Raw genomic sequence first — 7,293 nt, forward strand, 5'->3', positions numbered from 1 at the left:
TTTTTTATTCATCAAATAATCCTGCAAAAATCATCACAGGTTATAAAAACAATTATTAAGCACCAAAACTGTTTCTAATATTCATAATAAATCAGCATATTAGAATGATTTCTGAAGGGTTATGTGAAACTGAAGACTGGAATAATGGCTGATAATTAAAAAAAAAAAAAAAAAAAAAAAAACATTAATAAAAATACATTAAACATAGTAATGTTTCCATACTTTTGACCAGCAGGCTTATTTTGCACAACTGTTCAAGGTCAGTAAGATTATTATTTTTTGGAATTAACACACGGATACATTAAACAGATCAACAGTGACTTTAAAGACATATAGACATGATATATATATATATATATATATATATATATATATATATATATATATATATATATATATATATATATATATATATATATATATATATATATATATATATATATATATATATATATATATGGCTTCCACAAGAATACAAGCACAGCAACATTAAAGTGGTGATGAATTAAGAAATCAAATTTCCCTTGAGCTTTTGCTATATAAAAGGTCATCGGGATATAAGAATATCCTGTAAGTTTAAGAGCTGAAAACTTTCTTGTTAGTCAAAGAAAAGCTTTTATAGACACCAGGCCCAAAAAAAGATCTCAAAATTTCCCACACCTTGATGTCATTGTGTGGTGAAACACCGCCTCAACAGAAGTTGAACAATGCCTAATTCTGTAGCCCCACCCACCGACATGACATGACATGACATAGGCCTACATAGAGCTAAACTGGTTAGAGCGTATGCAATAATCATACCAGATAAGCTTAATTCGGATTCCAATATTATGAATGCATGGATGAACTTTTTCTATTTTGAATGAATATCCAGCTCGTGTGGGGAAGACATTGCGTGTTTGTTCCTTGATTTCACCATGGATTCATTTGCAGACAAGATGAGATTACAAGAAGGAATGAAGCGACACACTAATGTGAGTAAAAAGGTTTTTATATGTGATAGTATTACATTGTTACATATCTTTTGACATCTATTATGTGTACGTGTCTAAGAGAACATACCTTAGTATCCTGTCACAGGCTGAAGAATCCTTTATTTGTTGGTTCATTGCGATTCGTGATCAGACTCGGGCTATGTGTGTTCCAGACGGGCTACCAAAACATAAGCCCAGCCTGCCAACTTAAATAGTGAAATAACATTCCTTTCTTGATGTGCGTTGTTCACTCTCTTGACTTGATATTTGAAGGAAAAATGCAATTGCGGAAATTATGATCATGCTGTCTGCAATTTAGGCTACTTGGTGTGTGTGTGTGTGTGTGTGTATGTGTGTCCTTGTTTAAATTACATTGTGGGGACCAAATGTTCCTATACGGATAGTAAAACTTGAGATCACCTACATTGTGACGACCAGTCAGCGGCCCCCACTTTTATATTACAGAATTCGTTTTTTTGAGAAATTAAAAATGCAGAATGCTTCCTGTGATGGGTAGGTTTAGGGGCAGGGGCAGTGTAGGGGGATAGAATATAGTTTGTACGGTATAAAAACCGTTACGTCTATGGAGAGTCCCATAGTGTGTGTGTGTGTGTGTGTGTGTGTGTGTGTGTGTGTGTGTGTGTGTGTGTGTGTGTGTGTGTGTGTGTGTGTGTGTGTGTGTGTGTGTGTGTGTGTGTGTGTGTGTGTGTGTGTGTGGTGCACGGTTCTTGTTTTTTCCACCGATCGGGCAGGCAAAGTAATAAAAAATAACATTCCAATCAACTGCTTGTGGATGAGAGACGTTTTGCGAGCCCTGTGGGCAATTCCTACAGCATTAATTTAATTAATTCCTGCACACTTTCAAAACAATTCCCGCATGTACTGACGAGCGAGATGAAGCTCATTAAATGTGCAAATATTATCCAATCCTAGCAGTGGGCGTTTACTTCCAAGTCTCCAGTGCAGCACGCCCATAAAATCTGACTGTGCAGGAGAGAGGCTCAAAACCAGGGTAGAAAATAGACTATTACTTATTCATTCTGATGTTTTTGAATATAAAAACCACACATACACATCAGACAACACTATATATATATATATATATATATATATATATATATATATATATATATATATATATATATATATATATATATATATATATATATATATATATATATATATAAGGTGCCAGTGCTGTATGATGTATTCTGAATCACAGTCAAAAGGAAGTCTAATAAAGCATATCCTGTTTCCTTTTCAACACGTATGATGTTATTGAGATGCACGCCGGACTCTCTGTGAAATGCGACAGGGAGGAGCCGAGTTGCGGTTAATGGAGATGTTATTGTGAGAAAATTGAGAACTGCGCTGGAACTCCTTCAGTCAAAGACATGAGAGGTCAAATGGTATCCTTCCACCCTGAATTTGTGTCTGATACGTAAAGAACTTGTTTATTTTATCTCTGTCGTACTGAACTGATGTCTTCACCCCCAGCCGAATGGAGACTGTGTATAAAAACCCAAGGTACAAAAACAGACGCAGAGGAGAGGCAGAACGAAGCGAGGCGTAGGAGTGAGATACAAAAAGCAAGCAGAAACAATCCCCCGCCTTTCCTGACACCACTATTGTCTTTTCCGTGACAGAGGAAATTAGTGTGATCGTCTGCGTGCGCGTCTGAGCTATCATAAGCGTATTAACACTGGCCCTGCGGGAAGCGCTGGTAATCAGGTCTGTTTGACAGAGCCAACAGGGGGAAGTCTCTAGAGTATCCATCCATCCCATGCGCTCCAATGTATGTGATGCAGCCCTCTTTGCTAATAAATGCCTGTCTCCCTTTCTTATCACAGTTAATTCTGTCTCTTTGTTTTCTTGTTTTCAAACAGTCTTATACCCTTTAGCTTCTATCTTTAGCTTCTACCAGACAAACATATAGGGATGGGTCACAATTGTGGAAATATCCGTGTGTGTGTGTGTGTGTGTGTGTGTGTGTGTGTGTGTGTGTGTGTGTGTGTGTGTGTGTGTGTGTGTGTGTGTGTGTGTGTGTGTGTGTGTGTGTGTGTGTGTGTGTATATATATATACTCTGTGTTCCCATTGTCACACCAAATGTGGTCCATCAAATGTTTGGCTACAGACGTTCTTTAAAATATCTTATTTTGAGTTCAGCAGAAGAAAGTAACTCATACAGGCTTTGAATTTTCAATTTTGGGTGAACTATCCCTTTAAAGATGTTGTTCCACATTATTAAGCAAGACACAGTTCTCATGCAATATGAGGAGGAAGAAATATATTTCTGAAGATGAAAAGCATGAAATGGTGCAGTGTTATGCAAAAGGTATGAAAAGAACTAATATTGCGCGGAAACTGAATATAGATTATCGAACTGTCATAAGATTTGTGGGTAATGTCCACCCCATGAGAACTTGGTCAGATAAAGGATTATTAAGGAAAGTTTCTATTAAAAAACAAAGAACAATTGTATTAAAAGGACAACTTTAAAAAAGCACCCAGTTGAGCAGCAAAGATGTATTTGAAGCTGCTGATGTCTCTGGAGTCTCAAGAATCACTCCATGCTGGTTGTGTGTGAAGATCATGAAGTGACAGCAGCCTAATAAAACCAGCCATGTCTATCATTAAAGTGAATTAAAAAAAACAAAGGTAACAGAAAAAAAAATGTAGCTTTAATAAAGATTAATCCATATCATTTATTCAGCTAAGACTATATGTTTGATAATTGTATTGAATTTCTGTATATTGATTATATATGAAGGCCACAGGTAAATATGACATTTACTGTAATGGATTTATGTGAAGATTAAATTCACTTAAATTAATTAACTCAGATGTTTTTAATCATGATGAATTACAGAAAAAGGTTTAATTAGTTATTTATTAGTGCTGTCAAATCGATTAACCGCATCCAAAATTAAAGTTCGTGTTTACTAGGGCTGGGACATCGCGTCGATGTCATTGATGACGTCGATGCAAAAAAATACATCGACACAAAATATGTGCGTCGATGCGTCAGACTCAAAATAAAGATGACGGCGCCGGAGAGTAGTTTAAAGTATATTATGTAATGAATATCAGTATATTATATATTATGTATATCTATGGTAGCAACACGAGTGGCTCCTCAGACTTTCAGAAGTACAAGGCTTGCGGGTTGGCGCGCGGCGCACACGGAACAAGCGCTGTTAACACAGGCGCGCATGCACGCGTTTTGTTGTCACGGCTACATAAACAAATTTCTGCACACAGGAAGACAGATGTTTTGGTAATATTTTATGTATTTTAATCAAGTGAAAGCATCGGGCACATTGGCTACTTACATAATAAGCTAAATTCCTTAACATTGCAATATATGTTTATTGCTTTTAAAATTCCAAAGTAAAAGACTATACAAGAGCAATGCTTTCAATAAGACCTTGTAAACATTGTGTGCAGAGGCAAAGAAAACGCCACGCAGCCCCGTGGGCCGTGGCTGACACGCAACAGAAACGCCACGCAGCCCCGTGGGCCGTGGCTGACACGCAACAGAAACGCCATGTGCATCCGCGGCATGACAGTGAAAACAGTTACATGTGGAGTGCATTACGGGCGCCAATATTCCGTTTAAAACCGGAATAGTCCTGTGCTCACTTAGAGGATGGATACCCTCGGTCACATTAGTGCGATTAGACATTGAACATTTAGTTTTTTCATTCAGATAATTAAATCAACATGTATAAATTGCTATTAGGCAATTAATTGGGAGATAATCGCTAATCGAATCAAATCGAAACCGAATCGGGCAGGAAAAATGAATCGTTAGATTAATCGATGCATCGGAAAAAATTATCGCTAGATTAATCGTTAAAAAAATAATCGTTTATCCCAGCCCTAGTGTTTACATATTATGTGTGAGTAATTATTATCTAAATATAAATACATGCTCATTCATGTATATACTTAGGATTAGCATGTGTGTGTGTGAGTGTGTGTGTGTGTGTGTGTGTGTGTGTGTGTGTGTGTGTGTGTGTGTGTGTGCGTGCGTGCGTGCGTGCGTGCGTGCGTGCGTGCGTGCGTGCGCGTGCGTGCATGTGTGTGTGTGTACATATATATTACAATTATAATAAATTCTTATAGAAATATGGAGCATTAACCATCTTTATATTAAAAGCAGTATCAGCTTTTCTTTGTATATGTAATGCTTTTGGAAGCGTTCAGTTTAAAATGCGGGTCAAATGTTTTGCGTCCTAAATTATTCAAATGCATTTGTATCTTAACAATAGTATCTGCATTTAAAATCCAATCTGCACTGACCTGTGAACTACTTTTCGCTGGGAAATAATGGAAACGCGGTACTTCTTTCTATGAATCTTGACTAAGATGAATTTAGCATTGGGTTTTAGGAGCTCGCTGAATAATAAATATTGCCTCCCAAAAAGAAGATTTAAAAAAAAAAAAAAAAAAAAAAAGGTTGAGGATGTGCTTCATGATTGTGAATTATTCTAAGCATCCTTAAATGCTTATGGTAATTTAGAAAGCGCCTAAGAGAATCCACTTGCTTTCTAGTGTTTTCTTCCTTTGGTTCTTCCTGCCGCATCTTATGGAAATCCTCCTTTCCTGCCAATGCCTGCAGAATTCATTAGCAACCCACGAAATTCATCTTTTCATGCACTCGGAGCAAAAGGTCAAGCCGACCAATCAGCTCCAGAGGAGAGAGTGCGGCACACTGAATAAGTGTACTGGACATTCTATACATTATAGACACACAGATTCAGCATTAAAATAGCTAACATAAAAAAAAAGATCTCCATCCGTCAACATATTTTTAGGCAATGATTGTACATGAGAGCATAGATGTCGGATTCATAGTTTGAGGGTGGGACAAGACCCAAACACTTTTTAAAACCAGTGATATTGAACTCTTTAACTGTCTCTATTTCAGCACATGTCTGTTCACAGCCCTATCCGATAAACATTTGTATTAATAAACACACATTAGATGCTTTATTTCCACTTTTTGAATATTTTCTTCATTTTTATTGAAAATAAATGGCTTACCGATCTGATATGTGACAGGAAAAGGGAGTAGAGTGAGTTGAGGAAAAGGCGGATTCGAACCTCAGATAGATTTGCGTCAAAACTATCTACCACCTGCCTTACTCCTACACTACTGCCACCTGAGATAAGGTGGTGTCTTCTGTAATTTTGTCTGTCACAACCAGGCATTTAGTACACAAGTTAAGCTTTTTGCACTTGATGTAAATGGCATCTACTGCAGTAAAAAAAAAAAAAAATTGGACCCACCCCCAATTGTTTCTTTTTTTTTGCTTCCAACACCCATGCAAGAGAGGTTGTGTGGAAGTCCTTATATGTAAACGGTTTGCATATGTATTGTGCTAAATACTTTGTCCTTCCTCGTTTATATGTAATGTTAGTTGATCCACATTATATTGAACAAAGGTACACACTCCAATTTTGAGGTGTGTTGTTTCCAAAAAAACAAAACAAACTCATGAATAAATAAATTGTGAGTGCAAGTAAAATTAATCAGAAAAACTCCTGTATTAGATGCAGGTGTCAAAAAGATTTAATCCCTGGGGTTCATTTGGTTTTTACAGGCACTCATGGCACTACACGCCAAATGTGCTCATTTAAAGACTTACATTCACAAAGTAGACAGGGAATTAGACACTTTCCACTAAACTTCACTTTTTGGGGGGCAGAGTAGAAATATGCTCTCCTGAGTGTGTGTTCACATTATGAGAGATTTCCATGTGCCCGAGGACCAGGCCGGATATAGAAAACACTTTGGTGACAGGTCTCTGTTGGCTTATGCAGGTTTTCTCAGGAGCTGCTACAAGATGAGCTTTGTAGCAGCACACTTAAAATGTTCCTCACACAATGGAGAGATTTACATTTCATTCAAGGGCAAGAAGAAGCTTGTGCGGAGATGTCTTACATTGTTGTGTAAATGTAAAACAGAGCTAATAGTGTGTGTGGGCTTTAGCATTTGTGATTGTACAACCTTATGCATCAGTTCCATACTAATAAAGGAACTTGTGATGTGGTATATTCTGATATGGATGCTTCCAACTCTTAATTCTGATTGGATGAGTCACATTTATATATATATATAATAGTATTTTTACTACAGTTATAGTTGGCTTGTACTTCGTGTTGTTATTTCTTGTACTCACCAATGTTTATTTATTTTTATTTTTTTATTACATGTATATAGCGCTTTCAAATGATGGATTACGATTGATCACATCCAAAATAAAAATTTGTTAACATAATATATGTGAGTGTAATGTATATAAATATTAT

At 36.8% G+C, this 7,293-nt stretch overlaps 1 protein-coding gene across 4 annotated transcripts in view; it reads left to right on the plus strand.

Moving 5' to 3' along the window:
• The window catches only part of adgrb2 (adhesion G protein-coupled receptor B2), a 394,976-nt gene that overhangs the window by 188,922 nt on the left and 198,761 nt on the right, over positions 1-7,293 (plus strand). The gene's annotated exons all lie outside the window — the stretch shown is intronic.

This window comes from Pseudorasbora parva, chromosome 19 (genome assembly GCF_024679245.1).
Source record: "Pseudorasbora parva isolate DD20220531a chromosome 19, ASM2467924v1, whole genome shotgun sequence".
Taxonomy (NCBI): Eukaryota; Metazoa; Chordata; class Actinopteri; order Cypriniformes; family Gobionidae; genus Pseudorasbora; species Pseudorasbora parva.